We start from the raw sequence: 15453 nt of genomic DNA, 5'->3' as shown, positions 1-15453 counted from the left end.
ACACAAGGGCGGAGGCTCAGGCTGGGGGGGGGGGGGGAAGGGAAGGAGAAAATGCAAAACTGATTGCGACTGAAAACAGATAACTGTGCCATATATATTATGCATTATTTTTAGAAGGGGAGAAAGATTGCACGAGAAATCTTCACTTTCATGGCATTCCAAGCAGACAGTGGCAATTTGCTTCTGAGGCTACCTGCATTCTTTAGTTAACAATGGCTGTAGATTAAAGACTATTTACAGGCTCGGTATATATTGCCGTGGTTGGAGGAAAGGAGGACAGAATAAATTATGGGCTACAGCGAATCGTGTGGAAAACTGGCTCTCTTGTGTTTAAGGCCGTCATTTCTTTCAGAATAGCCTTTGGGAGCAGCGACGGACTAAGCTAAAAAGAAGACCTCTGTGAGATTTATAAGGCTGATAGAGAAAAGGACTGCCAGCTTCCTTCTCCAACCTGTGTGACTGTGCCGCCAGTGTGGTGTAGTGGTTAAGAGTGGTAGTCTCATAATCTGGGGAACCGGGTTCGCGTCTCCGCTCCTCCATATGCAGCTGCTGGGTGACCTTGGGCTAGTCACACTTCTTTGAAGTCTCTCAGCCCCACTCACCTCACAGTGTTTGTTGTGAGGGAGGAAGGGAAAGGAGAATGTTAGCCACTTTGACACTCCTTAAAGGGAGTGAAAGGTGGGATATCAAATCCAAACTCTTCTTCTTCTTCTTCTAAGCATCCTTGTGATAGGCACAGGTTCAAGGGGAAAGGGTTTCTCCAGGACTGAGGTACAGTCATGGGAAAAAGCTTCCCCTACGAAGGAACCGCTAGCGGGGCATGCATTTTCACACATAAAGCTTGTTTTCATTTTATTTACAGTGGTACCTCGGGTTAAGTACTTAATTCGTTCCGGAGGTCCGTTCTTAACCTGAAACTGTTCTTAACCTGAAGCACCACTTTAGCTAATGGGGCCTCCTGCTGCCGCCGTGCCGCCGGAGCCCAATTTCTGTTCTCATCCTGAAGCAAAGTTCTTAACCTGAAGCACTATTTCTGGGTTAGCGGAGTCTGTAACCTGAAGCGTATGTAACCTGAGGTGCCACTGTATTTACTGCGTTCATATCCCACTGTAATGAGTATGGGTTGCTCGTGCGTAAGTTGCCGCCTCTCCTGGCTATGTTGCCTTGTTTAAACCTTTCTGTCTGGACAGCCCTTCACTTCGTGGCTGCCTCAGTCCCTAGCAGAATCCGTCAGTGGGTGTTTCTTAAACCTTTTCCAACATAAAAGTTGTTTGACGCCAAGTCTCCTCCTACTCTCCCTGCGCGGAAGCCTTCTGCGCAGGGAGGGCATGGGTAGCGGAGGACCCGTGCTCTCCCCGCTGGTGTCCGGTGAAGAGTCCTGGAGCCCCCTCGCCGATTCCCCCATCTGCCCCCCTTTATCTCTGGTGTTGCGCTGATTTGCTTCCCCATCTGCTGAGCTGCCTCTCTCCCTGCTGGGCCCTTCTCCAGCATCATTTGAGAGCCTCCCCTCCGCCTCTAGCCCCGATGTCAGTTCCCTGACACCCACCTTTTTCTCCAAGGAGCTCAAGATGGTGTACTCCTCTCCTTATTTAATCCACAAAAACAACCCTATGAGGTAGGTCACCCACTCCACTTCATGGCTGAGTGGGGATTCGAACCCTCGTCTCACAGACCCTAGTCCAACTCTCAAACCGCTACACCACACTGGCTATCGGTTGTCCGTATCATCTTACCAAGTAGCAAGGAGAATTGAGGTTTCCTGGGAAAATAAGGTAGGGCAAGCATGCTGGATCACATTTCATGGTGACCGGTCCATTATTAGCAGGACCAGCCCACACATGAGGCAATCTAAGGCAGTCGCCTCAGGCGGCAGAATTTCACGAGACACTGCCCTTGCCTGCCACTGCCATAGAAGCAAGGAGAAGTGGCGGTGGCCGCTGCCGAGATCTCATGAGAGTTCTATGAGATCTCACAAGATCTTCTGAGATCTTGGCAGCTCCAGTAAGTGAGCCATCCGAGGGGAGAGGGGGCGCCTTCCCATACCCCACCCCTGAGCAACCTCTCTCCCCATCACCAGATCTGCTCCAGAGGGTTGGGGAAAACCCTTGAACAGAATTAAGGGGAGACACAGAGGGTGGGAAATGTTCAGTTGTCGAAGGAGACTTCCTTATGCTGACAGAACATTTGCCATTGTGCTACATTCAATACAACCCCCAGTATCTCAAAATTTCACTATTAGATTTTTTTTGGAAAAAAGAAGAAAAGAACAACAAGCCTCAATTTATTTCTCCTAAGGAACCTGCCATTTTCCAAACAGCGGTCACTAATCTCATCCAGCGCTTTGAAACCGCAGTATCCAGCTATCGTTTGGCTAATCTCAATTTCCAAGCTAGCATGTCCTCTATCATCTCCGACAAAGATGTTCAGGCCGGATTAAATCTGACAGGTCAGCATCAGGCAATTTGTGCTGGCCTCACATGTGGCTTTCTCATTTATTTATTTTTATTATTATTTTAAGATACGGCCTCACTCCCGGGGCCTTCGCATCATTTAGTGTTCAAACGCAGCTACATAAGAGCAAGGGAAATGTGTTTGAAGAAGGAGGGAAATCTGTCGTCTGGTGTATGTTACTCTTTCTTCTTGTTAAACTCCCCACCTCCTGAAAAGCAAAAGTGAAACATATCTGCAGTGCCACCTCTTGGTTACTGAAGAGCATTTCCAGGGACAAGTGCAATTTTGCAGGGGCTTTATGGACACACACGCAAACACACACACAAATATAACAATCTTATTTTAATACACAAATGGCACAGAATGTCTGTGAGAGATGGACTTATTTAATAGACAGAAACCAATTTCCAAGGCTGTGGGGTTGTTGTGTTTCCCTTTGCTCAAAGACAGTATCAAAGTATCAAGCAATCCCGTAGACTGGGAAGTTATTTTCACAGCTTGGTTCCCCAGGTGTTATGCACCTGATCCCACGGCCTGTAGATTCTCTGCAGACCCCAAAACCGGCCCTATCATTAGGCAGCATGATGAAGAAATGAGCGTTAAAGAACCCACAAATCGGTTGATCAATGGTGCCCACAAAGCCCCTTTCAAAGTACAGGGCAACACACTGCTCTGAAATTGGCTTCTGAAGGTGCCTGGAATCACTATTTTCTAATCCAGTTGTTGGATCGTCAGACACTCAGTTCAAAATGCTGAGGAAAAGAGCAGGAAAGGTCACCCAATCCCATTACAACACCAGGTGATTGACAGGTGGGGAGCTTCACTTGCCTGCCAGGCTTGGCCTGCGAGGGGCGGGCCTCTCACCCCTGGTGTAGAGCAACACTGGGCTAGCTGGACCAATGGTCAGACTTCCTATACAAAGTTCTCCAGGGAGGAACCAGTGGTGATCACCAGGTTTAGCTCTAGGTTTTGGAGGGTCCTTGGGTGAGACGCCCTCCACAACATCCCCTTCTTCAGTGAGTCTACCTCCTCACTCCAGCAAGTGCAGATAACTCGTCAGTGGGTCTGTGTTGGGGTTACGGACCCTTGACTGGCCTAGTGGTGTGGTGTGGCAGTTAGAGGGAGGCCAGGGTGACCCTGGCCCAGTCACTGCCTCTCAGCCTAAAATACCTCACAGGGTAGCTGTCTACCAACTCCATCTGGTATGATAGCTGATACCCTACCTGCCCATGTCCTGTCTTGCCAGAGTGGTGCATGCTCTTGTTATCTCCCGCTTGGACTACTGCAATGTGCTCTTTGTGGGGCTACTTTTGAAGATGACACGGAAACTAAACAAATCCAGAATGCGGCTGCCAGATTGGTGACTCGGAACGGCTATCAGGACCACATAACACTAGTCCTAAAATATCTACATTTGCTCAATGTACATTCCGAGCACAATTCCAGGTCCTGGTGCTGACCTTTAAAGCCCTAAAAGGCCTTGGGCCTGTATACTGGAAGGAACATTTCCACCTCCATCGTCCAACCTGGACACTGAGGTCCAGCTCCAAGGGCCTTCTGGTGGTTCCCTCACTGCAAGAAGTGAGGTTACAGGGAACCATGCAGAGGGCCTTCTCGGTAGTGGTGCCCGTCCTGTGGAATGCCCTCCAGTCAGGTATCAAGGAAATAAACAACTACAGTGGTACCTGGGTTCTCAGACTTAATCCATTCCGGAAGTTGGTTCCAAAACCAAAGCGTTCCAAAACCAAGGCATGCCTTCCCATAGAAAGTAATGTAAAATTGATTAATCTATTCCAGACTTTTAAAAACAACCCCCAAAACAGCAATTTAACATGAATTTTACTATCTAATGAGACCACTGATCCATAAAATGAAAGCAAAAAACAATGTACTGCAGTCAGACAGTCAATCAGTCAGTAGCTGAACTTTGTTCCACACAGTCACAAAAACAAAGCAAAAAGAGCCGCAAAAAACAAAAATGCAAAATAAATAGCAAAAACAGACAGATCTCAGCTTAACACTCAAAACGAAAGTGTGGCACTCAAAACAGAAGTGTAACACTCAAATCGGAAGCATAACACTCAAAATGGAGCACGTTCAGCTTCTGAACAAAGTTCGCAAACCAGAACACTTATTTCTGGGTTTGCAGTGTTTGGGTTCCAAGGCGTTTAAGAACCAAGGTGCCACTGTATCTGACTTTTAGAAGACATCTGGAGGCAGCCCTGTATTGGGAAGTTTTTAATGCTCAATGTTTTACTTTGTTTGAGGTTTAATTTGCTGGAAGCCACCCAGAGCGGCTGGAGCAACCCAGTCATATGGGTGGCATATAAAGAATAAACTGTTGTTGATGTTGTTGTTGTTATATGAGCAGCGAGAAAGAACCATTTATACTACCTTAAGCTCCTTAGAGGAAAATGTGGGATAGAAACGCAATAAGGAAATGAAGTAGATGCTGAACTTTGGACCTTCAGCACACAGATGCTCTCTCTCTGACCTATGGCCCGTCCCCAAGAAATGCAACTTGTGACACATACAACCTTGAACATACTTCAGAATCCTCTGTAGCGTATCAGGGTTTCTGTATCCGTTGTGCAGGGGTCCTTCCACAGACAAGCTGATACGGAAAGGGGATTTTGAAGGTAGAACATTTGACAGCCACAGTCCTAGGCATTGCAGAGTTGCAGATTTCGAACAACTGATTGGTTCCGGCCAGTTAGTTACTGAAGTTTTTCTCCCACTAACTGTATTGATTGAAAAGACAAACAGGAGGGGGGGGGGGCTGCAGATAATACAAACTGCAGCACATGTAATGATCTAGCTCCAGAGCTACAATTAGTTATTTCAAAAGATGTATGCATCTTAATTTTAGCAGAACGATTTTTATTCCCTGTTCAGAGTTATGGAAATGTTATTCATGAAGCTTTCGGAGCCCTCGCCTTCTGTTGTTCCTGCTTTTATTTACATATCATTATAATCCCCTCGTTTTTAAACAACCCCCCCCCCCAAAAAAAAAAAATTGAAGCTTATTTCAACTCTGAATTCCACCCTTAAATGAAATAAATTGCTGGTGTTTATTTTCCCTTTGATCTGCCTTTAGTTTATGGTTCAATCCCTTTCTTCTCGCAGCAAAAACAAAGGAGAATCTTGCAGCCCTGAAGACTAATTTATTTATTATGGTGAAAGCTTTCGCGGGCCAAAATCCACATTGCCCGATACATAAAGCAGTCACTTAGGTGGGCCAATGTGAGCCCTGTGCACAGAGGGAAGAAAGGAAATACATGTTCACGAAAGGAGGGCAAAAAAACAACAGACAGCCGTAGGCATTGTCAAGTTCCTGTAGACACTACAAAGGAATACAAGATGCAGTCAAATGAATTCTAGTAGGAGGGTGCCAAAGAATTCAGCCAAAACACGAAAGGTTGACTCTTACCAACACAGATGCTGCAGTCTGTGTTCATCCTATATCATATGCAAGCAGGTCGGAATTCACTTTGCTTCTAAAAAAGTATTTTGGGTCCAAGAAGAATATCTACCTGAATAGTTCATAGCTCAGTCTCTTGACCACTAGAGGGTACGTTCCCTTGAGGTATGGCCGGCAGCAGCATTCTTTTTTTATATGCTTTATTGGTTTTAAAAACAAAACAATACAAATACAAAACAATCAACAAAAGACAATCCAAAATCAACACTCATTAAAAAAAAAAAGGATTTAAGTTCACACATAACTAATTCCAACATGACTTCCAATCCCCCCACTGTGATTCTAAATTACATTTTTTGATTGAGCACTTAACTTTATCTCTCCTAGGTTATTCAGTTGTGTTAGTTTTGTAAAGTTCTCTTATTTCATGCAGAGGTCAATCCAGGCCTGCCAAAGAATTCAGATTTCTACAACGTTCTTTTAGGTATTCTCTGTAAATATTCCACTCTCTATTGAATATTTGGTCTGTATGGTCCCAGAATCTTGCTAACTCTGCATATTCTAACATTTTGTTCTGCCAATTTAATTAAGAGGCAATAGAATCTCCTGTCCATACCTTGGCAATTAGAATTTCTTCTGCTGCTACCACATGCATAAAAATTTTCCTTGCACTTTTTGGAATTTCTTTACTCATCATGCCCAGCAGCAAGGCTTCAGGCTTCTTAGGGAAAGAACATTTAAACATTTTTTAAGCTCGTTATATAGTGTTCCCCAAAATTCCCCTTTTTTTGCAATTCCACCACATGTGGATCATAGTGCCTTCCGTCTTCCTGCACCTCCAAAAGACGCTCGACCTGGATTTGTAAATTTTGACCAATTTTACAGGTATTAAGTACCATCTGTAGAGCATTTTCATGAAATTCTCTTTCAAATCATAGCATGCAGTGAATTTCAGGTCCTCCCTCCATCTTTCCCATGATTCCATTTGGATGTTATAATCAAAATCTCTGGCCCTTTGTATCATAACAGATTTTACTTCTTCCTCCTCGACCTCCCAGTCAAGAAGTCTGTACATTTTAGAGAGCGGTTTTGTGTGTGTTTGAATTAGATCTTTCTCAAGTCTTGAAATTTCTGTGGAAAAGTCTTTCTGTTTGTCCTTCTGAAATGTTTCATGTAGTTGGAAATATTGCAACCAATCAGTCAAATAGGTCTAAATTTCTTTCTTTAATTTCTTAAAAAATTAGCCTGTTTTCTTTTTCCTCCAATAGATCTTTATAAGTTGCTCAATTACCTCGCATGTTTGTTTGTTTTAATGGAAAATGCTTCTGTCGGGGAAAGTCACCATGGAGTTTTTGGTTCTAGTAAGTCCTTATACTTATCCTAAACCATATAAAACAATTTCCTAACCACATGGTTCAAGAAGCCTTTGTGGACTTCGACCTTCTCATATCCTAGGTAGGCATGCCAGCCATATGTATGATTGAATCCTTCTAGATCCAGCAAGTCAGTATTTTTTAATGTCAGCCATTCCCGGATCCAGGAGAGACAAGCCGCCTCATGATACAGTTTCAGCAGGACAGGGTGGCAACAGCATTCAGCAGGACAGGGTGGCAGCACTTACCTGACCTCCCGTCACTGGCATTGCTGCGGCTTATAGGGAGGGTCAAGGGGCCAGTGAGTTTGTTGTTGTTGTTGTTTAGTCATTTAGTCGTGTCCGACTCTTCGTGACCCCATGGACCAGAGCACGCCAGGCACTCCTGTCTTCCACTGCCTCCCGCAGTTTAGTCAAACTCATGCTGGTAGCTTCGAGAACACTGTCCAACCATCTCGTCCTCTGTCGTCCCCTTCTCCTTGTGCCCCCCATCTTTTCCACCATCAGGGTCCTCAGCTTCAGGATCTGTCCTTCCAGTGAGCACTCAGGGCTGATTTCCTTCAGAATGGAGAGGTTGAATCTTCTTGGAAAAAGTTTAAAGACTATTTACAGAAATATTGTAAAATTAATGAATGTTAGAATGATGTTGGATAGAAATTAAGTGGTTTTTAGCTGTAATACTATAAGGAAATACGAAAAATGGATTACTAACAGGTAAAAATTTAATGTTACAATATTTTAAGATTAAGGACTAGGATAAACAAAGAGGGGAAGGATTTGCTGAACTAACAAATTGAACTGGAATACAAAAAAGGGAGGCGTGAGGAGGTCCGGGAAACAAGCTAATGAAAGATAAGTAACGGAAAGATTGAGTTGTTTTTAACTACTTTTATTTTGTATTTTTCTTTTTTCTTTTTTCATTTTGTAATATCTTAAAAATTCTAATAAATATCTTTTTTTTAAAAAAAGAATCTTCTTGCAGTCCATGGGACTCTCAAGAGTCTCCTCCAGCACCATAATTCAAATGCATCAATTATTTGGCGATCAGCCTTCTTTATGGTCCAGCTCTCACTTCCATACATCACTACTGGGAAAACCATAATTTTAACTATACGGGTCTTTGTTGGCAAGGTGATGGCATGGTGCAAACACTCTGGCAGAGCCAATACAGTGCTCCCATGGGTGTGTTTGCACCATGCTGACCTCCTTGATACCTCCTCCTGTTAAGCTACAGCGATGGAGGTGATGGGAGGTCCAGGAAGCAATATTGTCCCGCAGGACAAAATGGCCACTAGTCCATTTTGTCTGCTACTAATAACGCTGATTGGTTATAGGTGCAGAACTACCAAAATAAAATAAAAGAATGCTTATGTATAGATTACAATTATAGATTATTATATAACAGATAGATTACAGTAGAAGGTGCAGGAATAAAATTTATAATTGGAACCCATGGAGCGAAGGAAGGAGGACTCAAGGTTCAAAAGAACCATTTTCTTCAATGTGTGAAAATGTTATGTTAGTGGTGTATAACTTTTATGTAAAACTAATTCAAAATTATTTTTAAAATAAAATAAATGATTATTGGTTGTCTTTATTGGGGGGCTTGCATGGGATTGTCCGACTTGAGGTGACAGGACCTGAATGCAAGAACTAAGGCATCCCAGGCCTTTGCTATTTTAAATACTGTGACTGGGATACGAGGGGAGAATGCCAAACCATATATTTGATCATTGGCAGTTTTTACATCACCTCAGTAAAGGCCTTGCCATAATATGTCATAATCGCTTGGGTTTTTAATTTACAAGAGTTTTCAGAGTTTAGCCCAGGAGTGCCATCTACTGGTACATGCAGAAGCTGTGCTCATTACTTTGGCAAAACAAAACGTTCGAGCACATTGAAAATGGGGGTCTATGCACTTATTTGAGGTTGTCACCTCTTTGTATGAGAGAGGGCCTGGGATCAATTACTGGGATCTCTAGAAAAAATATTTCGGGAAGCAGGATGAGATGGGCCTCAGCTCAAGAGTCTGGAAAGCCAATGTCAACCAGAGAAGATAATGCTAGCTGAGTGAAAAGCACCTTCCTTCATAAGCTAGCTCACCACTATTGTGGTGGCCTCCAGCTGGACTAATCCCTCACCCGGGGTGGCCCACCCATGAGGTAAACCAAGGTGAGAGGAGCCAGAGAGACAGCAGATTCCGACAAAGATCTTTATTACCCCCTTGTTCCTAATGTAGATCTCCTCTCACCCCTTATTCCCTAGTGGGGAGTGGGGCGCCATTTTGTGATTCGCCTCAGGTGCCAAAATGTCATGACCAGCCTTGTCCCTCACCATCAACCATGCTGACTGGTAGGGCTGGACAATCTATCAATACATCACCAAAAATCGGTTTCAAGTCCACATCGTGGTAACAGTTTCATAATATTCAACATGGTGATATATTGCAAATCGCAATGTGTGTGTGTGCGCTATGTGAAAAAATCATGAGGTGGGGGAAACCGTGAAGCCAGTCACTGCTTCTCTCAGGATTTCTGTTGCCCCTGTTGATCTGTACTAAAAAATAACAGTTGTAACACTATGTTAAAGGTAAATAAAAATAAATTAGTTTTAGACCCCTAAGCAGTAGCCATTTCCAGGACATTGCCCTGTTTGCCTCTCCATTGTTACATCCTTTTTTCAGACATTGTGATATATTGGTGTATCACGATGTTTACTTGGTGATATATCATTATATTGAAAGCCAGACATTGTTCAGACCTACTGAATTGCAGAGCCAGCCCAAGACATTTTGGGACATTTGTCAGGACTGGCAGGAAGCTGACGAGATGATGATATTGCCCTTCATCAACAGTTTTGAACCCTGGTGTCCCAGGTTCTAGTCTCAGACTCCAACCACCACACCACACTGTCTCCTTGATTTAGTGTCACTGTCTCAGTGACTTATTGCCAATGGGCTACAGCCAACGTGAATGGAACTGCAAATTACAGCCCGCATCATGTCCTTTGAAGTCATGTATACACGCTCTTGAATGTCACACTGACATCGTAAATGGTCGTTGTCCAATTTATCAGGCTGCCGCAGTCATTAAGCGTGTCATCAGTGTAGTCGGAAAGAGCAGTAAAAGTGGGGTTAATGAGCAATCATCCCTTCTAAGTAGGGTGACTTTAACATCCTGGTGGGAACAGGAACATCTAATGGGCTCCGACCAATTGGAACGTTTTTCTGATGCGGACTAATAACTCATATTACAAGGAACGTGCAAGATTATTGCATAAAATGACAAGGAAAACTGAAGAGGTCTTGGCACCCCCGAGACCGTGCACAAGTCTAGAATACTCCTCTCCCAAAGTTGAATAGTCACGAGATGTTTTGCATATTTCAAGATTTGCCAAACGTTGTTTGCATTTGGCGTCTGATAACATCTGATTTCAAGGTTCGAATACTCACTGGATGCTCTGCCTATTTCAATATTTGCCAAATATTGCCCGTATTTGGCAGCCAGTTCCGTTTCATTCCATGGCTTGATATTTGACAGTCGGTATTTGACAAGGCTTGGCATGTAACGCTGAGCTTGATAGTTGGCGGCACGCGGTGGCACTTAGTATCTGACAGCCGACCTCGTAAGACTTCATACCGGATAAAAATTGCAAAGCAATACGACATATGGGGAATGTGAGCATCCATTAATCTGGAACACAGGGGGTGCTTTTGTTCACAAGTCCTTTTTCATATATGCCAGGAAAAAACGCCAGACAAGAACAATACTCTACAGTGCTTTGGGGTTCAAAGGGCTTCATGCACATTATTACCGTGCTGGAATCCAGGACTGATTCTGCTTCTTTCAAGGCTGATTTAAGCAAGGAGAGGTGACCTGTGGCTGCCAGAAAAGGGCTCTGAGAGCACGTGTGAATCCATGATTGCCATGTTGGCAACCCCTGTGCAATTTTTACAGCAGCCTCGTAAGGTAGTTCAGAACTATTCTCTTCATATCGCAATGTGGAGGGTGCATGTTTCTGTGTCACAGACGGGCTGGATGCAGAGGAATGGTGCTACGACAAGCTCCCTTCCCTTGCTGCTCTCCCATAACCAGAAGAGGCATGGAAAGGGCGGAGCAGAAGTTGTCTGCATGCAGGCACAGTCTCCGATTGCTTGGGGAAAGCCCTGGTGACAAGGCGGAGACTTTCAGTGTTGGCAACTGATTCTCATGGAGGAAGACCCCCGCGAATGAGCTGCTTTCTTCATTAGGCCCATAGCTGTCAACTTACAGATTTGAAAATAAGGGACCAGCAGCCTCAAAAATAAGGGATCAGCACAGGTATGTTCAACTTCGGAGCCCCTCCGAGCCAAAGGCAGAAAGCCCAGCCAGCAGTCAAACGAAACCTCAAGCAGTGGTTCCCACAGCACAGCAACCCGGCAAAGGGGATGCAGAAAGGGAAACCTCTGTCATCTCTCAGCTGGGAAGCGCTGAGCAAAGGCGAGTCCCCAGGCAACGCGGCCGATTTGATCGGCACAAGGCATGCAAGCTCCACCCCCCAGTCGTTCGTGAGCAACGCAGCCAAGCAACACAGTTGGAGCCTCCCTGGCCAGCAGGAAGGGAGGGAGAGGAGCTGCTTCCTTTGAAACCCGGGAAATTTACGGGACATCATCAATAAGGGACAGCAGCGGGACACAGCGCTGGGATAAGGGACTTTCCTGCCAAATAAGGGACGGTTGACAGCTATGATTAGGCCTGACACTCAAACTAAGTCTGTAGCGATTGTGTTTTTTGAACTGTGAGATTACTGACCAACACGCTCCTGTGAGACTTGCCTACGGTCTCACAGCGAGCTCATCTTTATTTGCAGGTGCTATAAAATGCTAAGGAAGCTCTCCACATTCTCACCTTCTAGAGCAAAGATGTGGAACCTCAGTCCAGGAGGATGAATGGGCTACTCCAGGTCTCTCTCCCTAAGCAAAACCCCACACCCAACTTGCTTAGTACCCACCTCAGTGGTTTTTGCCTGACTGGAATGTGCCCTTGAGCTCCAATACTGCTAATCTACTGTATAAAGGTAACAATCACAATTGTCGCTCTGACCACTTTTGCCTCTCGCCCTGTCCACCAACTTTGAGGGCGTCAGGAATTTTACTTCTTGAAATCTAGGCCAGTCGCCAATTCTCAGCCTAAACGATCTCGCAGGGTTATTGTGGGATGAAATGTGGGAGAACGACATACACCTTGAGTTCCTTAGAGGAAAAGGTGGGGTATAAATGCAGCGAATAAAATTGTACCCCTTCCTTTTTTCAAGAGCGCAAAAGCGGTCCAGTGATCCACATGAACTGGGATCACAACCTAGAACATACCAGCACTCTCCTGAGGCTGCAAAGAGCAAGGGAAAATGGACCTTGGAGGCCATGCTTTCTCTCAAGGAAAAAGGTAAAGGGACCACTGACTGTTAGGTCCAGTTGTGGCTGACTCTGGGGTTGTGGCGCTCATCTCGCTTTATTGGCTGAGGGAGCCGGCATACAGCTTCCGGGTTATGTGGCCAGCATGACTAAGCCACTTCTGGAGAACCAGAGCAGTGCACGGAAACGCCGTTTACCTTCCCGCCGGAGCGGTACCTATTTATCTACTTGCACTTTGACATGCTTTCAAACTGCTAGGTTGGCAGGAGCAGGGACCGAGCAATGGGAGCTCACCCCGTTGTGGGGATTCGAACCGCCAACCTTCTGATCGGCAAGTCCTAGGCTCTGTGGTTTAACCCACAGTGCCACCCATGTCCCTCTCTCAAGGAAACTTACTGTCTATTGTCGTCGTCCTCTCATGCATCCAAAGAAACCCAGGCTTCCTTGAAAACTTCGACGAATGTCACTCATCGAAACATATCTTTCTGCTTCTAGCTCCACCAAGGAGCTAGGAAATTTTCAACAGGGCGACATCTGGCTTCACCAGAGAGCTCTTGGCCCAGACATTTGAATCCGCAAAGGCTTCGCTGAGCTAATTATCCCAAACCTACCGCTTTGCTGGGAAGACATCATGTCGCGAGCAAAATAAAATATGCCTTTTTAAGAAAAGAAAAGCCAAGGCCTTTTTGCGTGCGCATACTTGTGCGGTATCAAAGAAGCAATTTTTTTTTTTTTTTTGCTTAGAAAAAGGGGGGAGGGGGTTGGAAGCTTAAGACAGTTTAACATCACAGATGGTTCTCTCTACAGGAGACTCCAACACAGATATTTTGTGTGTTAAGTAAGAATTCACAAAAATATAAGCCTTTATGGATTTCTGTGATCACTTCACAGCTGTGGATTTAAAGCATTCTGTTTATGGGGAGATCTAAGGGTATTTTCTTTGTCCATCGAGTTTTGAAAACTTAAGATGCAGGATAGTCCAATGGGGTTTTTGAAGATTCGAGGTGGAGAGAATTGACTTTGATTTTTTGTATTGTTGGTCTTTGACACCTTGACTCAAAGATAGACTGCAAAAGGTACTGTCAACCCCATTTTCCTTCTTTGCTTAGAGCTCCCTCCCCTCCCCACCCCCTTTTTTTAAAGAGACAGACAGAGAATGAAGGAAAAACAAAGGAGGACAAAGGTCTCTTTTGAGAGAAAGAATTTAAGCAAAGGCAGCTTTTGTCACTCCTGCATGACTGACAGCTGGAACACACCCAAATTCCTATTGACTGTACAATTTTTAAAGGTAGAGAAGCCTTAGTGTTATCCCTTGTAACAGCCTTCCCTAACCTGGCATGTTAGAACTACAGTTAGAACTGGATATGGACCAACTGATTGGTTCAAAACTGGGAAAGGAGTATGGCAAGGCTGTATATTGTCTCCCTGCTTATTTAACTTATGCAGAACTCATCATGCGAAAGGCTGGGCTGGATGAATCCCAAGCCGGAATTAAGATCGCCTGAAGAAATATCAACAACCTCAGATATGCAGATGACACAACCTTGATGGCAGAAAGTGAGGAGGAATTAAAGAACCTTTTAATGAGGGTGAAAGAGGAGAGCGCAAAATATGGTCTGAAGCTCAACATCAAAAAAACAAAGATTATGGCCACTGGTCCCATCACTTCCTGGCAAATAGAAGGGGAAGAAATGGAGGCAATGAGAGATTTTACTTTCTTGGGCTCCATGATTACTGCAGATGGTGACAGCAGCCACAGAATTAAAAGACGCCTGCTTCTTGGGAGAAAAGCAATGACAAACCTAGACAGCATCTTAAAAAGCAGGCATCACTTTGCCAACAAAGGTCCGTATAGTTAAAGCTATGGTTTTCGCAGTAGTGATGTATGGAAGTGAAAGCTGGACCATAAAGAAGGCTGATCTCCGAAGAATTGATGCTTTTGAATTATGGTGCTGGAGGAGACTCTTGAGAGTCCCATGGACTGCAAGAAGATCAAACGTATCCATTCTTCAGGAAATCAGCCCTGAGTGCTCACTGGAAGGACAGATCGTGAAGCTGAGGCTCCAATACTTTGGCCACCTTACGAGAAGAGAAGACTCCCTGGAAAAGACCCTGATGCTGGGAAAGATTGAGGGCACAAGGAGAAGGGGACGACAGAGGACGAGATGGTTGGGCAGTGTTCTCGAAGCTACCAGCATGAGTTTGACCAAACTGCGGGAGGCAGTGGAAGACAGGAGTGCCTGGCATGCTCTGGTCCAGGGGTCACGAAGAGTCGGACACGACTAAACGACTAAACAACAATATAAGCAGGCTGGCTGAACCCTTCAGTTCAGTTCTGTTCTTGCCTGTGAATAAACAACAGCTGTTTGAAGAATCGCTGTGTCGTCTGATATGTTTAACCACAACTTAACATGCACCATTCCAAATAAACTGATCCGGACAGAACAAATGCATATAAATATCTGCAGCGCCAGTTACCGTATTTCCATCGAACCTGCGCCTCTTTTTTTTTTTAAAAAAAGTCCCGCCATCCAATCATTGCCGTTCCAACGACTCTGCCCTCCGACGTTCACGCAATACTTAAGCCCCGCCCCCATACTGTCCCCGCTCTCTCACACACCACCTACCTCACCCCGCACTGCGCATGTGCATTTCCCGCGCCGCCGTTCCGCCTCCCCCCGCCCCCACAGTCTACCTTTCCTCGCGCCGGCCGTAGCGCCCTGCGCGTGCGCCCTGAGCATTCCCTCCTCCGAAGTTTCGCGAAGGGTCCCCGCCTCCCGCGCCGAAGCTTCCGCCCGGCTTTTTCCGGAAAGAGCGCGC

At 45.1% G+C, this 15453-nt stretch overlaps 1 long non-coding RNA gene across 3 annotated transcripts; it reads right to left on the bottom strand.

Annotated features, from left to right (window-relative positions):
- Positions 1–2374: 2374 nt before the first annotated feature.
- LOC308475474 lies at positions 2375–15264 on the bottom strand. 3 transcript variants are annotated; one of them, XR_013985237.1, is made up of 5 exons: positions 15112–15264; positions 6489–7824; positions 5882–6070; positions 5000–5192; positions 2375–2659 (listed from the first exon to the last, which is right to left on the bottom strand). It is a non-coding gene; the product is annotated as an uncharacterized lncRNA (long non-coding RNA). The 3 variants fall into 3 exon arrangements; XR_013985238.1 differs by having other exon boundaries at positions 2377–2659; positions 7494–7824; XR_013985239.1 differs by lacking the exon at positions 6489–7824 and having other exon boundaries at positions 2380–2659; positions 15112–15219.
- Positions 15265–15453: the final 189 nt, after the last annotated feature.

Source organism: Podarcis pityusensis (assembly GCF_964106645.2).
Source record: "Podarcis pityusensis genome assembly, chromosome: 4".
NCBI lineage: Eukaryota > Metazoa > Chordata > Lepidosauria > Squamata > Lacertidae > Podarcis > Podarcis pityusensis.
The sequence above is the reverse complement of the archived record's forward strand: the minus strand, read 5'-3'. Positions and strand labels throughout refer to the sequence as shown.